The sequence below is a fragment of the Nyctibius grandis genome, chromosome 19 (genome assembly GCF_013368605.1).
Source record: "Nyctibius grandis isolate bNycGra1 chromosome 19, bNycGra1.pri, whole genome shotgun sequence".
NCBI classification, from domain to species: Eukaryota; Metazoa; Chordata; class Aves; order Nyctibiiformes; family Nyctibiidae; genus Nyctibius; species Nyctibius grandis.
Window position 1 is genome coordinate 3,132,689 of NC_090676.1, and position 22,321 is coordinate 3,155,009.

Below are 22,321 nucleotides of genomic sequence, written 5' to 3' on the forward strand. Positions count from 1 at the left end.
GTTACCCTTCCTCCTACCTAACAGTAAACACAGGGTGAAACGTTGCCAAGAAAGCAATCAATCCTTCCTCCAAGTGGCAGATGTTTCCCCACACACAGAAGCCTTCTCTGCCCCCAAAGCCCATATCCTGGCCAGCTCCCGATGGACCTGGGCTAACGACTTGTACCCAGGAGCTGCGGGCAGGAAGGCCATTCCTCCTCAGTGCTGTCCATCAAGCTGCTTTTTATCTCTCAAAGTGTTTCTAAACCAGCAGTGACACATTCACTGGGAATATTAGCTTTCATAGGAGCCATATGCCACTTTAGAGGACAAAATATAATGTTTAGGGAAAAAAACCCAACTTCATAAACTTCCTAATCATTCCTATTCATCTGAGCCATCCATTTATTGCTTCCCATTCATCTCTGGTTTTAATGACTCAGCTGGTGATTTCTTGCTTACATTGAATCAGTCCCAATGCTATTATTTCCCAGCTATAGATTTACTAATTTTGCTGCAAGATTTTAAGTCTCTTTTTTCAGCTGTACAGCTGCTTCCAGGCTGCCAACATTCCCAACACAACACAAGCAGCAAGGCAACGAAAGGATATGATTTGTATTTTGTGATGAAATTTGTAAAGACTCCCCCTCCCCCAATATTTAGCATTAAATCAATAGTAAAACTTACAAGCTTTTCATCAGGTGATCATTTAAAAAGTCACAGGACCAATTAAAAATACTTTGTGTCTCTGCCAAGGACTGCGATTTGATTAACGTTACAAATTAACTCATAACTGACATGCAAAATAATCCCATTTGCTGAAGCACGCCCAATAATAGTTAATCTTCCCTTTCACTCTATGGTTTTTGACTTTTATAGGGTATTATTGTGGCAAATAACATCTATTCATAACTTCTGCTTTTCATAGCTGAGCACAGTTTACGGGTTATGAGCAGACTTAATCATTTTTTCAATTCTATGGCATACACGGAGATATTTGCTAAGGAACAGGGGATTAAAAAATGATCAGAAAATGCACTGTAAACCAGGGAGGAGCAGCCCTAGGTGATGCTCGGTGGTCTCAGTCATTCTCCACATGTGAGTGAGCCTGACCTTACTAAACAGATACTTTGACTTTGGGAAATTCCACATCCCAGTGCCAAGCTCATGTTACCCCAGAAAGGGACAAATTCATCCAGGTTTGTATATTTAATTTCTCTTGGTAACACATACTGAATTTTTCTTGGACAGTTTGGCTTCAGATGATTATCAGTATTACTCCTGTCGTAGCTGATAAACACTGTATGGATCAAGCATAACCCACTTGCTGGTTTAGGAATGGAAAAGCCTCCCAGAAGTGAGATAAATCCACGTCCTCGTCCTGTGAACAGGGCTTGTCCTCAGGGTGCTGGTTCAGTTAAAAGGGAGATAAAAGAAAGCACAAGGCAATCGGGTTGCTCACGTGCAACACTGAATTGTTTTCCTGGCAGCTGAGGAACCTTCCTCAGCTCACACCAAGTGCGAACCCTGCATTTTGTAGCAGGCTTTTGAAAAGCATCAACACGGTTCAGCAATACGGAGGATGCTGCTGTTGCTGGGAGCGGCACTGGGACCAGCCTGGAGCCTTCCGTAAGCAATTCCTACGGGAACAGCATCGTCCTGCACGCATGGAAAGGCTTCAGGAAAGAGAAACACCCCTAAAGAGCAGACAGCTGACCACATACCCACCGTCAGCGCTGCAGGGACAGCTGAAGGCAGGGCAGGAGGCATCTAGAAGCAGAGGGCAACAGGAACACCCTGGCCCACCCCTCCTGTCAGAGACGTGTTTTTACATGATTATTCCCACCAGAGTCTGAAGCATGGAAGACAGCAGCAGAAACTGGCTTTAAATCATCACATGAGCAAGGACACATTTATAATTAAAAAAATTCCAAATAGTAAAGCTTAGCACTCACAAAGCCTTTGTGTGTTTTCCAAGCACTTCCCATTCGCTGGCAAATTAATGCAATAATATGCAAGAAATCAAGAAGGTGGCTTGGATAATTTTCAATTAGCTGCTTGAAAACGCTTTGAAGAGAAATCTAGCCAGATTTTCCGAGCTTACTTATTTGTTCCAGCTTATCTGTGCGAATACAATCGGCTGCAGCTGCCTTAGACCAGCCTTAAAAACTTGCAGTGCCAATGCACAAAGCAGATTTAACCAGGCCATTATATTCTGCCGTAGCAAAGATCAGCCAGACAAAAGGCTCTTCTATGCCATAATACCTAACTCCCTCTTCCCTAACGTCACTCTTGCTTTAATATCTTTTTCCTACCCAGAAGTGTGATCAATGACGAGAAGGTTTTCATGCTGGCACTGTAATGGGCTCCCCAGCCACCGTCACTGCCCATGGAGCTCGGTGTCTCCATGGCTCTTCCAACGCAGATACACCACCAGTATTTTCCCAACATCTAGCCCTGCCCACAGCACAGCATTATTTTCCAGCATTTGGATTCTTACAACCCATTTAAGGTTGTTTAATATTCAGGATAATGTTTCTGCATGAGTCGTTAAGTCAGCTTTTCCCAATCCTTACCAGTTAGATCCTATAGATCTCCCTTCTTTGTTTCCACGCAGACTATGCAGGTTCAGGCAAATCTTGTACGATACAAGAAATGAAACAAAATGAGAAAAACCCAAATGAAGAACATGAGACACGATTCTTTGCTGCTTCTAAAGACAGAAGCAATAAAAATCCAAAAAATGCAACACCCTGTGTTACACAATGCAAGGATGCTGACTCCAGGATAAATATAATACAATAATGCTGACATCCACCATGGTTTACAGGAACTTACTCTTTTTCATCCTCCTGGTTTGATCAGTACGAAGGTAAAACCAAAAAGGGCAAACCAGAGGAAACGATACCATGAAACTTTGTGGAAGCCATGCCAGAAAAAGATGGATTTGGCACAAGTAATCTGAGACCCTTCTGTTGTAGGTGGTGTGTTGGGGTTGTACAGAATTACTGCGTCCTCCTCAGAAACAGAGGGGCACGGTCATTGCTGGAGTAGCAAAGCCTTTCCACAGGCTCTTCTCTCACAGCGCTGCTGGATAAGAGGCTTTTCATCGAGATATCTCCTTCATCAGGCTTTTTTTTCCCACTGAATGATCAATTCATGACTTACACCAGGCTGCACTCCTCTTGCAGGGTATCGGGAATCTATTTTTGGTTTCATCGTGAGAGCAAAAGCAGAAACACAATTGTGCTTGGAGCCAGAACTATTTATACCCTTACTCGGACCACCACCCCCCCTTCTATTGTCAACCACTCAAAAACCTAGAGAAATTTGCACATTTCCACAATCCTTTTTTCCTTAGAACACCCGCCGTGCCCGTGCTACTGCGGGCGAGGAGCTGTTAGAAGTGGGTTTCACACGAACCCTCACTGTCGAGAACCATTCCTTCATGGGGTCTGAATGTCCTATTCTTTTCAAATAGATCAAATAGATCAAAATTTGGAGATAAAATACAAATCTTAAATCCCCATTTTCTGCTGCAGCATGGGAAGAAATGTATGTGAAATCCTGGGGCATCACGCAGTGCTGTGAAGGGATCTGGCATGGGCCATGGCCTCCATGCTGTCTCCTCTACACGCTGTGGACCAAGGGGGTTGGAGGTCAACATCCAAATTGCCTAGTACTTCACTTTTTCCTGACACAAGATTGCCTTCCAACCCCTCTTCTCCATAGTAAGTGACTTTCTGGGGAAAATCATGTACCACGAGGTCATATTGCTCTACCAGCCAACGACAGTCTGTAGCTTGAGCTTTCTATGACAAGTTCTCCAGCTCAGCCCTGTGTTGATGGGCTGGATGCCCACCCATTCCTCCCTCAAACCAGACAACACAGAGCTGAAGAGAGCACATTAGAAGAGCAAAACACATCATGGAAAAAGAAACTTGATGAACATCAGTGTCCCCTGCAACACTTGCCGTCCTCAGCGAGCGCACGAGGCCATGAGATGGGCAGAGGGTGGAAACACCACGTCAAGTGGGAGCACGAGAGAAACAGAGACTACAGGAGGGATTCAGCCGAGGGAAGAGTATTTCCCACACAAGCCCACTTTTTTTCCAGATCAGCAGGTAATAGCTTCCCCAAACAGCCCCCGGAGCACAAGCTCACTGGTGCACACCACTTAGCCTGGATCTTGTTTAACATTCAGCGATGTTCTCTAATCCTCTTAGGTATTAGTCTTGAGACTCCTGCCAAGCACGGGAACAGCACAGCCTCCCAGACAGCACTTAAATGAACTCACTGCTTGAAATGGACCATTTTGCAAAATACAGTAGAACTCCAGCTGTTCATTTTTTTTTGCTTAACCTCAGATTAGCACCTAGGAAGTCACCACGGCATGTGAAATGCAAACTTAAATAACCCGATTTCTATGTCTCAGGTGACTCCCTAGGAAGTCATTCTGCATTAAGAGTGGGATTTATCTCTCTTAATTACTTGTTTAAAGTACCTAATTTGAGTTAGACATTCCTATTGTCTCTCTGTTGCCCACTGCAAGGAGATCATCACATCCAGGTTATCTACAGCCCTCGAGCCATGTCTCCACAATCACTATTTTGTGCGTTACTAAATCACCCATTACTGCAGATACAATCTGGAGCAGGAACGGGCACATAATTATATTTTGTTGGATTAGCCAAGCATATTACACTGAGCTTATTCTGGCTTCATGTTGGCTACCACAACACAAGCAGTATTTGATCTAGCACAAAGCCAGATGGTGCTAAATTAACCCTTTCAGCACAAATCTGATGTGGCACAGGAGAGTTTGGACAAGATCAGTGCACAGGCTCACGTAGCTGTAGGACTTCTGACTTGGCGTTTGCAGCCTCCAAGTTTCTGAACACCAAGCACCCCCCACCCGCCCTGCAAAGATATGCTAAACAAAAGCATCATACTTCACTGCATTTCATCCACTTAGAATAAACACGATGTCAGCTTGCAGTTAATTTGCATTTGATCATGCAATACCCTAGATCTTGACACGCTGTGGTATATTTTGGGATTTCTTTGAAGAGGGCACATCCCTGCTGTGTCATCAAGAGGAAATGATAACCACAGCCAAAGGGATGACTTCTCTTCATTTTCTGACTCAAAATACCACACCAGTACTGTAACCACAAACTACAGTTACAACAACTACAAGATGAAGGGTATGAACCCAGACCCAAAGGGGAATGGGACAGAGCATGAGATCTGCACGCAGGGCTGCTGACCACTGCCACCAAGGGCAGGCAGAAGAAACCAACCTGAAATGACACCTTCTTTAGAAGCCAACCTGAAATGACACCTTCCTTAGAAACCTCAGATCCGTTTCAACGGCAAGTCCTCGTGCTGCAAGTTCCTACAGTGGCTACAGCAAATGTCCAATGCAGAAAGCACTGAAAATCTGCAGGATGGCCACAAAGCACAACAGGTTGCAAACGGGCAGGTATCCCTTGGCTGTGCTGTCCTCAGCTGCCTGCTTCTTCTGTGGCTGCCTGCATCTAAATAAATAAAAACCCCCACTGATCAGAAGAGATGAGACTCCACTGATTCCTCTGAGAGATGCTGGTGGAAAAATGCTGAGCAATAACAGTCTGCATTAGCAGGCCTAAGAAACCCAGCTCAGCGTGACGCAGCAATCCCATACACGCACACACACCAACATACATACTAATGTATAGAGAAAGGTGCACTCAGAGGTGACCACACACTCTGCAAGCTGCCCCTCTTGCAGGCTGGCACATCTTTTGTCTGACAACGCTCAATCAGGTCAGCAATTCATTCTTACTGCCAGGGAGAAAATTGCTGCCAAATGGTGTTTCTTCCTGAGATAAAGGAATAAACAGGCATACAATGTTCTCGTTGTCAACCCAAAACATCTGCTGGAATTCAGAGGGGTTTGCTGTCCCTGCGCCGTGTGGGGACAGCTTCTACTTTGCACCCTCCCTTTTCTCACGCATGAGGAATTGCAGCCTCAGTCGGCAGCAGTTGGAGGACACATTTACTTAGAAATCTGAAATTTGTCTTCAAGGGATTCCTGCTTCCACACAGCAGCATAGCGGGGTTTTCATTTCTGGCTCAGGAACTGTTTAATTTTCCCTGCTAAGAACCTGCTCGCATCCTACAGCCCCCACCAAGGTGCTACGAGAAACGGACACAGCTGGACAACCTTGTTATCAGCTTGAACGAGGTCCCCGAGGACTGACTGTGATCAGTGTTCCCCGAGAAATGATGGGCTTGATCCTGCCATTGCTGCTGACCCGTTCAAGCAGGGTTCCCAGGACCTCTCACAGAAAGTAAAAGCTAATTCAAGGGAATAAAAATTGGCTGGTTTGTGGTGGTAGGCAAGGAAGTTTTTTCATTGCCTCTTGAAAAAAGGCAGTATTTTAAGTTTTAAATTATTTTAAAACAAGAATATCGGAGACAGAAAACCAGTGTACCACAAGCTGGATACTTACTTTTCACTCCTTTTAATTCAGTTTCTTCAGCATCTTAAAATACTCTTTTCAAGGTTTTCCACCAAATAAGAGGAAAATACACAACACTAAAGTGATCACAGGTTGATCAGGGATATAGGGGGACTCCAGAAAAGGCTGATTCTGTTTTAACCAAGACCCACATCTGGCTCGAAGGGTCTAAATCCTCCACGACATTCAATCTGCTCCAGCAATACAAAGACGATAAAGCTGCTTTGAAAGCACTGTGAGGAAATCCTTTTTTTTTTTTCGAATTCTTATGCTAACACAAAGCTCCATGGCATCTGCCCTGTCCTCGGTTATGCTGGAGCGATGCAGGATCGGACCAGTCATGGAGGGAAGGTGTCAGTAAGCCCTCCCAGCTAAGGCAAGGTAGAGCAGCCTTGCTGCTGCTCCGGCATGTGGCTGGGACATGGGCTGAGCTTCTGGTTTCTACGGGGCCTTTAAAGGAAAAGAAATCTTGAATTACATTTTCAAATCTGATTTCTTTGGAGTATGTTAAGCGTAAAAGATTGATGCAGTTTTCCAAGGAGAGGCTATGAGGGAACAGAAAGTCCAACAGAGCCTGTCCCCTTCAGATGTTTTGGGGACTTTTTATTTCTGTGTCATGGGTTGGTACCGTTTATCAGAACTCTAGAATCTACACTTATTTTTTTTATCTCTTAATGCCATCTAGAAAAATAAACTCCTATCTGATAGCACACCCAGAGCACCTGAATTCACAAATATGAAACCATAGCTACAAAAATGCCAAAAAGTACTTTTTCTTGGATTTTTTTCAGCCAGAACATTGCAAAGTCAAAGTATTTTTTGGGAAAAGAAGTGTTTGGCCTTGCTTTCTCAACACGAAAACGACGCCCTAACACCTTCAAACCACTGGAGGACGGTTCAAGCAAGCTTGTCAGTGTTTCATTTTCTTTCTTGAAGCAACCAAGCCAAGCTCTGAGAATTCAGATGACTGAAGATTAGTGATGCCATACAGCAATGTATGTTACCCATTAAGAACAACAATCAAATTCGGTTTTAGTGTAACTATACATACATGAGTGGAATAGCACAAGAGAAGAAATGGGACTAGTGTCTTCGCTGCTCCAGGGATTTCAAAAACTGCTGGAAAGGCTCAGCACTTTGCTGAAAGAGGCGAACAAGAATAAACAGAGTATTTCCCATCACTAACATATTCCCATTGCTCACAAAAGTCGTTTACAATCTAGAAGTGGAATGACATTATCGTTGACAGCAGCAACATAGTAGTACCCCAGATTTAGGGGTACTTCTGCCTGAAGAGAGATTTAAGCTTAGAATAACATTACTCTGTTAATATTAAACACTTCACTGCCTCATTTCATGCTCTCCACTGTACTAACCAGAGGTCTTGACGCAAAATCTATTAAAGTTAGTGGCCCTCTCTGAGTTCTCGTCTACAATCACTCATCACAGGTACCGAAGTAGGATGGATGCTTTTGCCTGGGATTCATAAACTAGATGAAGTCCTTGACCTCTCTCAGAGCATTTTCCCAGAAAGTGTTTGCAGAAACTCTTTGTTCTCAAATCCCCCAGTTCAGCATCACCACTCGTACGCCGGGAGGTCGCCCAAGGCCAAGATGGAACAAAACTAATTATATCGCGGGGAGGTCTAGTAATAAATCAGCTTGGAAAAGGACGAGTGGCTCCAGGATAGGAGCAGCTCTTACATCCAGAAATCCCAGAGCCAGAGAGGGCTGGGACAGCCGGGGAACCTGCCGAAACACGGGCACAGGGAGAGCCATGCTGCCGCCGACCCTGCGGGCAAAGGCCCTGATCCTGCCTGAGGTGTGCTCTGGGCTACGACTGCTCCCAAATCCTGCTCCTTTGCACAAGGATCAGCCCCTCACTGCGCCAAGATAATGTGTTTTTTAAATGTACTAGGGCAGCACAATACACTTCAGGGTGGCCATCAAAACCAAGACCCGAATGCCAACGCGTTTCAGGGCGGCCCACATCCGAAACACCCCGTGCATGGTGAACAACTCCCGCACGTTGCTTTAACTCAGCAACCTCGGTTTATTAAGCATAAAATCCAAAGGGGAAACCCTTCCCCTGAAACCATACTCAACGTCTCACCGACCCACCAGCAACAAGCCGTCAGCTCTGCTGAGTGTTTGCGGAGTCTTGCAAAGCATTTCCGCCGTCTGCCGTTGCATTAATGGGATCCTGCAAGATGCAAATGTCCCAGGCTCTGAATAAACAACTTATGGGCAGCAGGTCAAGGAACTAGGTGAGAAAGACAAGAAACCCAAATGACAAAGCAGAATATTTGGCAATCTGGCATACAAGCACCTTCACCTGGGGGTTGTGACCAACTTGCAAGGCAAAGGCAGGTTTCTGGGCTTGGTATACTCAATTAAAATAAAGGAAAGCAAACCAACTGCTCAGTGATGCTTTTTTTGGGGTGGACTGAGCAAAATAAGCAGCGTAAAGCAAAGCCATGATTCACTTTTTGTGCTACTGCAGGGTGTAAAGCTGCAAATCGGAGAGCAGGATCCTCCCCAGCATGCTCCAGGCTGTAAAGACACACACAAAAAAAGATTAAAGCTGCCTCGAGGAGTTTGCAACAGGGAATCATGAGGCACTGAGCAGCTGGATGCTGATCTCCCTAAGCCGGTGGGTATTTCTTTTGTTAGTGGCTGATCCCATCTTCCCCCTTGCATGTAAATCTCTAATCTCTGTAAAGGTTTCTAGGAGGTACTAGCTCAGGTAGTTCCTGGTTTCGCTGGCCAAGAGTGTCCAACCCTGACAGGAACTGATGCTTCCCATCTCATTTGTCATCCCAGAGGCACGCTTAATTTTTTTGCTACCGTCACTTTGTGGGTTTGCCCCACGTGCAGGGCAAGTGAAGGCACTATCAGCGCAGTGGCTATTTCACAGGGCTTCAGATGACGCTGTCATGCCTCGACACGCTCGCCGCACGCCAGCACCGTTCCAGCAGAGCTGTGCAGGGCAGGTGGCTGTGGTCTGTCCCTCGCAGCCCATTTCCGATCATTTTTGGTAGCCTGCAGGCTAGACCTCTTTGCATATAAATAGCCACATTTTTTTTTTCTTTTCATTATTTGACTAACCCTCTCTCCCCACATTTCACCCTTTTTCTCACATTTACAGCAGCTCAAAGCTTAGGTCTCTAAAGATCTCTTTTGCGTTCCGTCCCCCTCAAATGCTGTTTAACGTGTGTTTTTACAACCAAGTGGCACTGTAGACAGTAGGAGCCCGCAAATCAAAAAAAAAGGAGGTGCCAGACTGGGATAACTTCACATTTGTAGTGTGTTGCCTGGTAAAACCAAACAGCATATACAATGGTAAAAAAATGTTAATGTAACAAACTCATGTGATTAATGCCCACTTTTGCCTTTTGAGCTCTCACAACCAAAAAGCACGTTTTTATTATAACAATGCTTTTGATTCGTATCATCTGAACAAGTAAGTTAGTAAAAGTAATATAGGTCAGGCGATGAAAGCGCTCCCATTTCGGCTCAGCACGCTGCCTGGGACTTCCTTCTCTAACTTCAGTTACTACCTCTTGAAACAAGGATCATTTCATCATTAACGCACTTTTTATTTGCTTTAAGGATCATTTTGCCATGTTACATTACTAGCTTTTCTTATTTTCTGCCTTTGCTCTGCAGCTTTTCCATTTCCCATAGAAAGGCGAGGTTTTGATAAAAGGAAAAAAAAAAAAACCCAACCGGTGAGTCAGCTGTAACGAATTTCGGTTACAAGGCAGTAATACCGGTTTTGAAGCATCACCGGAGACCGCTTGCAAATGGAAAATCTCGGTGAGTTTGGTTATTCTGGTGACTTTTTCCCCCCTCTTTGAAGCAAGACGCGCGGACCGGCAGCTCCTGCCATCAACCCACCGACCCCGCACAAAAGCCCGCACGCCGGGGCTGCCGCGCTGCCTGCCGCCGGGCACCCCACCGCTTACCTCGGCCCCGAGCCCCCCCACCCCACCCCGGGCCGCCGCCAACCCCACCCTGGGGCTTTTCATCCCCCCGCGGGCAGCGGCGGATGATCCGCGCCCATCCCCGCCTCCTCGGCGCTCCCCGCGCCGCTCCCGCACACACGTGCGGCACCGCCCGGTAGGTCCCGCCGTGCTGCCCGGGCATCCCCCAGCGCGGGGTGCCCGCCCCGCGCCCCTCCATCCCTCCCGCAGCTCCCCCGCACCCCCCGGCCCGGTACCTGCCGCCCGGCGCCGCCGCTGCCCGCCCGCCGCCGCCCCCGCGCTCCCCGACCCCGCCGCGGGGGCGGGCTTCCCGCCCTGACGGATGCGCGCGTCCGCCAATCAGCGGCGGATGCCGGCGGCGGCCCGGCCAATGGCGGGGAAGCTGAGGCCAAAGCGAAAGTGGGGGGTGACAGAGGCGGTGCGGGGGGAGAGGGAGGTGGGGAGGGGGGAGAGGGATGGACGGGAGGGGAGAGGGGGGTAGCGGGGAGAGGAACAGGGGGACAGGGATGGATGGGAGCAGGGGAGGGGGAGAGGAAGGGCAGGGAGAGGATCCCGTGTTAGGAGGGAAGAAAAGGGGGAGAGGGGCAGCAAGGTGGGGCTGGGGAGAGGGATGGGGGGGCGAGAAAAAAAGGAGTAAGGAGAGGGCAGGGGTATGGGCAGGTGCATCTTATGAAAAACACCCTATTTCCCAACCTACTGTGCACCTGGGGCCTCGCAGCCCCCAGGCAGGGGGTGTCCCAGCCTCCCTGCACCCCCGGGGTGCTCAGGGAGAAATTCTGGGGTACATCCACGCCCCAGAGCGAGGGGGAACGGTGCTGGAGGGGCCACATCCGTGGCTGTGGGGGCAGAGAGTGATGGCGGGAGTTTCATCTTTCCGTCCAGCTACTGAAACGAGCTGACCTCGCGTGAAAGGGAGGAGAAGTACGAGCGCAGATGCGTGGGTAGTATTTTATCCGGAGCATACACACAGTTATCACGGTGTTATCTTTATTGGTGCAATATCGTGCCAGGCGCTATCAGGCCGGGCACGGCTGGGTTAGCGATTGCGGAGGAAGCACAACTCGCCCCCGGAGCTGCGGGAGCCGTGCGGGAAAGCTGTGGGAACCACCAAACCCCTTCGGTTTGCATTGACACTGTTGTTTGGGCCTTTTGCTCTGCTCTTTGGGGACGTGCTGTCACAGTGGTTGGTTTGTAGGCACAGAGAGCAGTTACACAGTTGAGGCTCTGGACCGGCACCCACACCTAAGCACTCCACATCCTCCAGGACATAAATCCCCTGGGCAGGAAGAATCTCAGCAGATGTGACACGTGCGTGTATGAGGGTCTAACCAGGCAGCTTTCGTGCACCTACCAGTGCAGCTTTTGCAGCCCCCTTTGTGTTTCTTATAAGAGCTGTTTCACATCACTTGGGAATTTGGCCTGTTTCTGCAAGTTCAAAGATAAATAATTCAGACACTGTATGTTTAGCTCATTAAAGTGCAATCAATTCTCCATTATCCAGAGTGCGTGGGATAACCTGGGTAATGGAAAACCCCAGCTAACGCTGCACAAGGCAGCGAGGAGGGCAAAGATACAGCCAGAGATCTGACATCCAGCTGCCACGCAGAGCCCTGCGGTGCCCATCTCTGCTCGGTGCAGAGGCAGCAGTGCTGCACCTTTCCCACGGCTGCTGCCGGAGCTCAGGGACCCACAGGTTAACTGAGAACCGGGGCAAGAGCCGAGGCAGAAGCAGACCCTGCAGCTCGCCAAGGGTCATCCCGGGCTGTGGCTATGTGCCGCTCGCATCGCTGCCTCCTCATCATCCTCTGAAGCAGTGGCTCCGGGGTGGAGCTGGAAGGTGCTGCCTTTTTGTCCCCTCATTGCTGTGCCCCTTGGAGTTGGAGGTGGATGGGCTTCTTGCAGGTTTTGCATTCACTTACTGGGCTAAATTGGGAGCTGTTGAATAAGCTTTTAAAGCAAAATTAAATGTGGGAGAGCCTGCTGTTTGCGACATGCTGTGGTCAGGAACACCAGGAAGCATTTGCTCCACAGACACACGCTGGTGTTGGTTTACTGTGTATGAATCGTTTCCTGTGCACTGAAGTTAGGGCATTGTTTTGGCTGGGGCTGTACAACCACTGATGAGTAAGACCCTGTTTCCAACCGTTTATGTTTTGAATAAACAGGGTGGTAAGGGCAACAGATGTGCGCAGGTGAAGCTGTGCGTCAAAATCATCCGAGCTGGGGAAACCCCCCACGTTTCCTGCTCAGCCGTGCCAAGCTGCATTCATCGCTGGCTCCAGCTTCAGGGTGATGCATCCCTGCTCCTCAGCTCTGCTCATTTCTCCACATACGTTTTGGTCCATCCTGCCTTCGGTGAGGTTGTCCTCAGAGGTGCAGGGTAGTTCTTTTACTTAATTTTTGGTGATTTTTCATACGGCATCTCAAAATATGTTATCTTGTGGGTGAGAGAGAAGTAAAGATACGGAGCCTGTCCTATGGATTTGCATGAGCTAATAGTAACTATGCTAATGTGTCCAAGGGAGAAGGTGTGGCAAGGAAGGACAGACGTCACCTGGAAGAAATCTATCTATCTCCTACAAAAATCTTTAAAAGATGCAGGCAGTGGCATGGCAAATCAGTCTTGCCATCTCTGCTGATTCCTTTGTAAATGAGGAGTCTGTCCCAGGGGCAGGTTTGTTTTAAACTCCGCTTTAAAGCCCCCGGGGCTCAGCCTGCGTGGGGCGATGCATACCTTGCTCTGTGAGTGGCAGAAGGCTCCTCCAGAGCCCAGGTCTGGGCTCATCCTGAGGATCTTTGTAGCACTCTTAGGGGATGAGAGAAGCTGGAATTCATTTGCCAAAGCTATAGAAAGGCATGAAGTGTGTGATGCGATGACAGCTGGGGGAGGCAGGGGTGGAAAGGATGGGCAAGGTTTGGGCAGAGCCTAGATGAGGGATCCAAGCACGAGGGTGCTGGGGGCTTGGCATGAACTCGGGTCGTGCCTCGCTTGGCTTCTCTCCTGGCTCTGCAAACCGGCGAAGGGGAAGGACGCAACAGGAGCAAAGGTAAAGATGTATTGCAGAAGAATTAGAAAAGTACTTGCTGGAGCGTAGTCCTTGTCCTGCACAGACACCTCTGGCAAAGAGAGGTGGGGAGGGGTGACGGGGAGGTGCAGCCCTGTCCTCTGCACTGCCTGGGGTGCTCATCAGCTTTGCTTGACAGCATCTGGCCTAAATCTTCCTCACCTCTGCTAGTCTCTCGCCTTAGGACCATCCTCCTTTCACTCCCTCGCCTGTCAAGCTCAGCCAGGCTGGATACGGAGCTCTGCTAGCGGCTGGCACTGCTGGTGGGTTTTCTTTTAGAATTGAAGGGGAGAAGGTTTTTGCTTGGCTGGGGCTTGGTGATGGGCACAAAGGCTGTTTCTGAAAGGATGGGGCCATCTCTGCCCCCATCCGTCATTAGAGCTGAGAATTACCGGGGCAGTGACGATAATAAACAATGACAAGGAGACTGGTAATCGCATTAGTAGTATTATTGGAACATTAATAATAATCTTCCCTAACATTGGACACTCCAGCTGGACAGGGTGCTGGGCCATCTTGCCTAGACCGTGCTTTTGCCAAGAAAGGTTGGACCAGATGATCCTTGAGGTCCCTTCCACCCTGGCGTTCTGTGATTCTATGGTTATAATCATTATATTATTGTTATTATATGTGTTACTCTCTCCTCAGGTTTGGGATATCTGAGCATTTTAGTTTGTAACCCTGATTCTATGGGTCATGTTAACACTTGCAGATATACCTGCAATGATTTTCATTCAATATTTCACACTGGAATGGATTTCTGATGTGTTGTACGTCTGTCAGAAATTTTGGGAGTGTCAAGAGCTCTGGACTGCCATTTTTTATAAATCTCCATAAATCATTAAATCTCTGGTTTTAATGAAAGCAAATTTAGTGCCACAGGAGGGAAGTCATTTGGCTGGAGGCTCTCCCAGAGCTGGAATCACTCCATCACCAGTGGCCGTTGAAAGATGTTTCTTCAAGTTCAGTCCTGTCACCACACGGGACCTGAGATGATCATGACAATCTTTGGGCTAAATCTGTGCAGACAGAAACCTTATTAATGCCCATTAAATGAAACTATCTTCATTTTTCCAAGATCCACAGAGCTGACTAGGAAAGAAGGGGAGTTGTAGTATATTCATCACTTAAAGTCTGGTTCTGGGAACATTTACATTTTTAATATAGTTAAGTGTGCATGTATTTACAAGATCAGGTTATCGTGTTAATAAACAATTTATTTAAAGACATAATGTATGCTACAGATTTCTGGTGCCTGAATGATCATTTCCTAATATCACTGTTATAAATACTTCCATGATTCACATCTCCTGTTGCAGAACAAGCAACAAATCTCTGGGAAGGAAGTACAGAACTGGATATTTTCCTAAAATAAGATTTTTTTAGAGTTTTATTATAACTCTAATATGAGCCAGGAATTCTTTCATAGGAGACATGTAATAAATAACGAACAAAGATGGGATTTTTCAAGAGTGGTGGCTAGTGCTGGCTTGCAGTGGGAAACGCGCTTCTAAAAATCCCCCCTGGGATTTTACCAGACTTTGTGTTATCCCACCTCTATACAGCCCTGTTGGGTTTGCAAACTGGAGCATCAGAATCCTTCCTGCTCAGCTCTGCGAGCTGCATTTACTATTACTAGAGCAAAGGGTGCTGTAAATGAAAGGGTGAGGGAGGAGGTTTATAGCAAACTCTTGCACAGCTCCTGATTAAACAGTGGCAATGGTTGCCGGAGGGCATTGCAGAGCCCAAAGTGTAGCTGTTCAAGGAAGGATGAGACAAATTCATGGGTGACACATGCTTTGGTGGCTGTTAAACCCAATAATCTCTGTGCAAACCTCTAGTTTGGGATGTCCCCAAGGTGCTGATGCCCAGGGGAGCATCGTGAGAGGCAGCAATCTGTCGCTGCTGGTCCTGCTCTCGCCCTCTTCATAAGCCAGCTGCTGTTATCGGGAACCAGTATTAGGAACTTCGCTGCTGAGCATGCACAACGTGTGATGTGTTAGTTTTAAAAGACATAAGGCAGAGCTGTAGCATCTCTTTGAAAGGTTTCTGAAGGGTCTGAGCTCTTTTTTCTCAGGTCTTTTCCACTGGGTGATGCACAGACACCACAGCCTAAGGTAAAGAGAGAGAGAAGTGATGATTTCCCACACTCCAATCGAGTTTTATTTGATGAAATATGACATTACATTGGCAAAAATTATGGAAAAGCCCAAAGACGGTGTCATCCAAAGAGAAAACACGTTGAAGTTAAGTGCGGTAGCCGTAGGTGCGTTCCCACAGAGTCTGAACAGCGCGTGGCACCCGGCAGCTCTGGGTCAGCATCAAGGTCATTTTAGGCTTAGGAGTTAAATGGGAAATTTTGACTGTGATGATGGTAAGCACAATATTTTTGTAACTGCTGCTTTTTGGCTGAAAGGAGCCCAGATTAGCAAAGCCACACCATGGGACTGTACGTTCTGGGTGTGGGCGAGGTGGTGCTGTTACCATAAATAGCCCCAGACATGCTTGGGTCTGGCTCCGCTGCTCCAGGCAGGCTGTCAGCACCTCGAGGGGCTCTTTCCTCTGTGTTGCTGTGCTGCACCGGGCACAGGAGCTCCTGAGCTGGATGTGGGAGTCCTACAGAAACGCGAACAGTAATTAATAACAATAATTATTACAATCCAGGTCATTACATGGGTCATGCCCAGCTCCAAAATTTAAATTTTTTGAGCACAATTAACCTGCTAAGTTCTTATTTAGGAGAGACTATAAATTGTGTCCTGTCTCCTGAGATGGGGCTTGGAGCAAGGGACACTCTGCACCTTACCTTCATGGGTTGCTAGACCCGAAGCTCCACTCTGGGGTGAGCATCACCACCTCGGAGAGCTGCGGGTGCAGCTGCAGGAATCCCCTGGCTTGGGGAAGGAGCAAGGGCACAGATGTACCCCAGTCCCACTTTTCCTCTGATCAATTCACTGCAGGGAAAAAAGGTTATAAAGAATAATCAGAGAAAAACATAAAATCTTTTGTGGGCATGTGACAGCTCAGAATTCATCGCTCTGTTGCGATGCAAACAGGAGTGTGGGGAAAATTACCTGCGCTGTGGTCTCTGCTTCTTATCCACTCGCTGTACTTTTGGCACCGTGTCCAATGGGAATATTTACTCTTCATTTAGCAATAGCACAAACTCCACCGACCCAAGGAAGAGCACGCTGAGCTCTCGCAGGACTCCAGCGAGGCAGCAGCATCTCCAGTAAGATCCCAGCAATGCCGGCGGTGCGTGGGAAGCGGAGCACAGCATCCGCACAAGGGTTTGGGCTTTGGCTCCAGCTGAGTGGCCATGGTCAACACGGTGTGTTGTACAGCGAGAGGAGATCATATTCATCAGAGCAACACCCTTCCTCTTTAGGCGTGTTTTTGAAGTGTAATCGCCATTGAACCACCCATTTAACACTGCTTCTCTCTTGCTAGGAGAGTGGACAAAGAGGTTATTTTCAGTCACCAGAGGTTTTACTTTTTTTTTTTTAATAAAGCCTGATGAAAAAACAACATTACAACTGAGGCATGAACTTTTAATGACTTTGTTTCATAATCTTTTTGAATATTCCTGTTGAACTAACCAAGTCTTTCAACTCTTTTTGTTGTTGGCTTAAACCGCTGGCACGAATGTTGCTCCAGATCTCATGTACTGTGCTATTTGCTCTGCCCAATCCCCTCATCCTGTTGCCATTGCAGTGTAATGAAGTACAGGCGCTTGTTGACAGTGATATCATCTGCCCATATGATGTGGGAGATGGTCACAAGCATCATGTGTATGTGAAGAATATATTCCAGAATGATACGTAGCATGCTTAGTCAGCCGTATCGGAAGGATTTCCAGATAGGTATTGATTTTCCAGTCCTGTAATTAGTTCAGAGATTACAAACATAGAAAATATTGTTCCAGAAATTGATTTTTTTAATTGTTCATAACATCAAAACTACAGTGTGACTGCGAAGCACGTCACATGTTTTCTGCAGAGAAAGACTTTGAGCCTTGGGAAAATATTACCCCTGTAAACATGGAGAAGAAATCATGTGGCTAATTCTGTTGCTGTCTCAGATAAGGCCTGGATCCCACTCATTCTGGCTGATTTTGAACATCCATCCCTACAGTTCCTCTTGCAGGATCAAGGTGTACAGGAGAGATCACACTCTGCATCTGGAGGGTCCAGATTGTGTCCTGGCCGGGAGCTGCCGTGCGGGTCAGGCTCAGAGCAAGCATCAGCCATCCCCTGCGAGGCAGAGCCCTCCGTCCAGGGATGCCCCAGTGTCCTGAGGCTGATGTTCACCCATGTAATAGTTTTCACTTAACTTGTGCTCTGTGCTTATAGCTGTGCAACTGCCTCTCGCCCCTCCAAACTGGTCGCAGCCCCGTGGAGCACATCCCACGTACTTCACCAACACACGCACCCCTCTGCGCTCGGCTAGGAGCTCAAGATGCCCCTGAGGAGGAGACAGACTCCCCTGCCCACTGCCAAATTCATGAAGCTGCTCTTAATCGCCATCACGAGGGTCCACAGGGATCCTATGAGCCAGCTACCGAAGGGCTCTGGCTGCAACCTGCAGCCACACAACATTTCTGAGCAAGGCAGTGTTTTGCTGGTCTGCTGCTCCATCCTGGCCTCTGCATTGATGCTTTGTAAGTTTAAACTTCACACCCCTTGTACTGCTGCTGAGCTGCCTCCCAGTGCAGTAAATACTGTGCGTGCACACACATTGTGCCAGACCCTGCCCCAGTCCATCAGGGCTCACGTTCCACGGGTAGCTGAGCTCGCCTGAAACAAGTCCCATGGACCACAGCTTGGGCCACGCTCAGATCTTTTTTCCTCTCCTTCCCCTGGCCCTGCAGCAGCGGGAATTCAAGTCTCAGCCTCACGTACTGGAAAGGTTTACAGGATACGGCACTGACTTGGCGACTGCCACGTGTTTATTGTCTGAAGCAATGGCACTTGCATGTGCCATTCTCCTTGAGAAACTGAATCAGCTTCACTTCTCCAGGATGAAGTAGGTCTGACTCTGCATTTGGCGTGCTGAAAGCCATTGGACGGTGATGAGCACAGCATCTCCTGCAGTCGGAAGAGGCCAGAAGATGGTCCCTGCTGTCCTTGTCCCTCCGGTCCTGTGTCATCACAAGGGTGCACCAGGCCACCAGTCGCTTTGTAGCTCCCCTCCCCAGTTAGTGCTTTTTCTGTTTTTTTAATTCTCTTCTAGGATGGTGAGAGGGAGATAAGAGAAGAAAGGGATATAAAGACAGGGGTTTAGCAAAGCAGGTCACAGTTACCGCAGCGGTCCTGAGTATCTGAGATTTTTTCCCCCACTTGCTTACCCAGCATTTGGTGTCTGAGGAGCGCAGGGAGCATCAGGCAGTCGGCCAAGGGCAGTAACTTCTCCCACAAGTGTCCAAGGCCAGAAGCAGATGTAAGAATAACCATCTATTAGAGACATCCCATGGCTGCTCTCACCTTCATCCCACAGACAGAGTGGGCTGAACCCCAGCCCTGGCTCCCACTGCACAGGGGATGCTCCCACCCTGGCTGTCCTGTTTTCTGCTCCCACCCCGGGCTCTCCCCAGCACCTAGAAGCTGCATTTGCACAAGCAAACATGCCCTGGACCTGCCGGGTCTGGAATGTCTTTTTTTTTTTTTTTTCATTGCTTCCAGGCAACATTTTTTCATCTGTAATTATTAACTGAAGAAAGATGTCTCGTCTCTTCTTTGGAGAGGATTTTGGGTCCTCCCCAGTGAGGTGTAGGACCTGGTCAGTGCTTCGTACTGGTGACTCAGTGGCCTCGTTGCACACCCAGGGTGGGGTGGCTGTTGCTTACGGAAAATGGGAGTAGTTATGTCCAGCAAAAAAAACAAACTTCCTCTTCCAAAGAAGCTGTTATTTCTCTCTAACAGGATAACAACAAATATTTTCCATGAAGGCAAAGCCAGGACACCCCAACAGAGGCAACAAGTGCACTGCAGTTAGGGGCGTTATTAGAATTATTTCATCTCATTGCCCAACTGTGCCGGACATTATACAAATCAGCTGAATTACTTCCCTAAAAAGCATGCAAATTAGGAAGGTTGGGCAGCAGCAAAACTCCCCCAAAAAATAATTTCCAAATTACAGGGATTACATATTTTGCCTTAGTCACACAGGCAGTCGGAGCATTTGACCAGTACGAGATTTCTTCCAGAATGTGTGAAATCTCAGGAAGGAAGAAAAGTTCATTTTAAAAAGCCCCAAACCTTATAATAATAAAAATAGTCAAACTGGGCGATCTGATTCGGTTGAGAAAGTGCTTCTGCAACTATATAATCCCCAAACGTACCCAGTCCCAGCAAAACCTTGGGAAGCATCTCAGGGGATGGGAAGTGCTGCAGTGAAAGTGAATTTAATAAGACATTAATGAACATTAATAAGACATAATGAGGGCACCCTCCCCTCCCTCGCCCGCGGCAGCTCCTGAGACGAGCGGTGTCAGACCAGGGCGCGAATTCCCCTCCTGCACGTGCGATCATTGCACTAGCCCATTTTTAATCTTTGCAGGAAAATGGTGTTGCTGGGAGTATGGTTACACGAGAATCCTACAGGAGAAAGGTGGGGAAGGAAAGGAGGACAAAAAGCTGCTTTATTCTCTACATCCCAAAGCACTTCTCGGGGTCACCCGGCTTCCTGGGAAGCGGGATTTGGGGTGTGGATGAGAGGAGCTCTCTGCTCCTCTGCTCTCCTCTGCTCTAGGACAGGTGAATATGAAATGTTTTACCCCAAGAATATATCTAGTCTTTGTGAGAGTGAGTCCCCCTTGCACAAAGGCAGAGGGGCTACTGTGGGATACTGGTATTGGGGGAAAGCACCAGGCAAGCGATAATCCCCCCATAACTGGGCACTTTTGGGGTTAGGCAATAATTGGGCATTCAGGGGGTTCCCCACGGCCTTCCCGAGGGGGGAGGACCCGCAGGATGACCTGGGGCATTTCTCAGTCCCCATCTCCCCTCGGAATTCCTGCCGGGATAAGGACGGGAGCAGCTCGGTTCGCCCAGTCTCGCTCTCCCATCTAGTGGTAAAACGAGGAAAGAAAGAAATTTCAGCTTTCTGAGGCTTTTGGAGGGGGTATGGCTGTGGGTTCAGTCAAACCCACCTTCCCCAGCGTGCTGGGGGTCGGAGATGTCACCGACATGATCCAGAGGGTACCAGCAAAATGCAAAGGCGGCTCTGAGTCCTTCCTGGGTCCGGCGGGGTTTGGGGGGTCCCTGCTCCGGGAATAAACCACGAAGGAGAGAGATCTGCGCGCTGATGGATACACCCCAGGTAAAATAGTCTGGATCTAAAAGCATTAACTTCTTGTGTGAAATAACATCTTCTAAACCACTCGTGGTGGGTGGGAGGCGGAAGGCTGTAGAGCAGCGAGAGAACCGTGTCTTCCCACAAATAACCTCTTACCTTCAAATAACCCTCTCTGCTGCTCTGGCCTCGACACAGACACGGCTTTGCAGCTCCCCCACAGCCGCCCTGCTGCCTTCCCGGAAAGGCCTCTGCGGTCCCCCGAAAGAGCGAGGGGGGAGGCACAGCCTGCAAAGGCTGCTTGTGCGGACACGAGGAGGTTCCCGTGGAAGGTACCCACTGGAGGTGCTCACAGGAGGTACCGCAGGAGATACCCACAGGAGATGCCCGCGGGAGGTGCCTGCAGGCATTGCACTCGGGGAATTCTAGTGGGGGGCTGCACTCGCTGAGCGTGCCATGCAGGACTCAAAATTACAGCAACACAACAGCCTCTAAGACCTCTTCTAGGACACGACTAGGGGAGGCTGAAGCAGGGCGAGATGGGTTACTGGGAGCTGTAAAGCTGTGTTTTGTTTCAGCCAGACCCACAGAGCTGGATGGGGAGGGCTTCACCTCTCCCACAAAACTTTAAGATGCTCAAGGTGATTCAGGCCCAAGAAATCCTGATTTTTCCACAAAAAAATGGTGCAAAACCAGCTCAGTCAGTGACTAACCCCATGGGGCTGTTGCTCCCCGGGCTGGAGAGGTGGGGGGCTCAGGTCCTGCTGTCCTGGGTTCAGGATGCTGCGATTCCCATGCCAGCGTCCAGAACTCTCTTCCAGAGACCAGAGAGCTTGGCCAGAACAGATGCACACTTACAGAAGATTTATGTTCTCGTGTCAGATCGAAGAATCGTGGCATTTCCTGGAAGGTGAGATGATGTTTCATTTTCAGCAAATAAGGTCAAAAGCACAAGGGGGAAAAAAAAAAAAGTAATCTCTCGTAGATCAGCAGTTTGCAAACCCCGGAGGTACAAGTGCTCAGCTCACATCGCTGTTCATACAAAAAGGCTTTCCTGGAGCAGCACGCTGCTAAACTTGGCTTTCCCAGGGTATCACCCACGTAGTCTGCAGCGTGAGTAGGCTCAGCTGGAAAAAGATAAAGTACGGTACTGACTCCTACACTGCCAGATTATTAAAAAAAAAAAGGTGCTGAGCAGGTTTGGGAGGGCAGGAATCGGGTAGGTAAGATGGAAATCTTCTGCTCTGGGTGGTTTCCCAGTCAGCACCCACACGCTGCTGGAGGGGGATGCAGGTTGGACCCGGCATGGGCAGGAGCCGGTGATGGGGCCAGGCCACCTCGGGGGACACGTGAGGCCGTGTTGGTCTGTGCTCAGTGCAGCTGGGGCTGGGGTGGGTGCTGGCAGAGGGTGCTGGGCCCCCCACGGTGCTCAGCCACCGCATCCCTCAGACCCTCGGCGTGTCGGGAGAGGGCAGCCTTGGCCGCAGCTGGAT

At 48.5% G+C, this 22,321-nt stretch overlaps 1 long non-coding RNA gene across 15 annotated transcripts in view; it reads right to left on the reverse strand.

The window, feature by feature from the left end:
• Window positions 1–14,673: 14,673 nt before the first annotated feature.
• Window positions 14,674–22,321, reverse strand: part of LOC137672216 (uncharacterized) — a 67,135-nt gene continuing 59,487 nt past the window's right edge. For 8 of the 15 annotated variants that reach the window (XR_011049539.1, XR_011049547.1, XR_011049544.1 and 5 more), the window contains 4 exons: window positions 21,542–21,731; window positions 16,610–18,763; window positions 16,342–16,489; window positions 15,676–16,151 (listed from right to left, as the gene is read on the reverse strand). This is a non-coding gene — a long non-coding RNA (uncharacterized lncRNA). Of the gene's footprint in view, window positions 15,648–15,675; window positions 16,152–16,341; window positions 16,490–16,609; window positions 18,764–18,882; window positions 18,941–19,875; window positions 19,922–21,541; window positions 21,956–22,321 lie in introns of those variants that run through there. The other 7 variants (XR_011049533.1, XR_011049542.1, XR_011049548.1 and 4 more) reach the window with 7 other exon arrangements.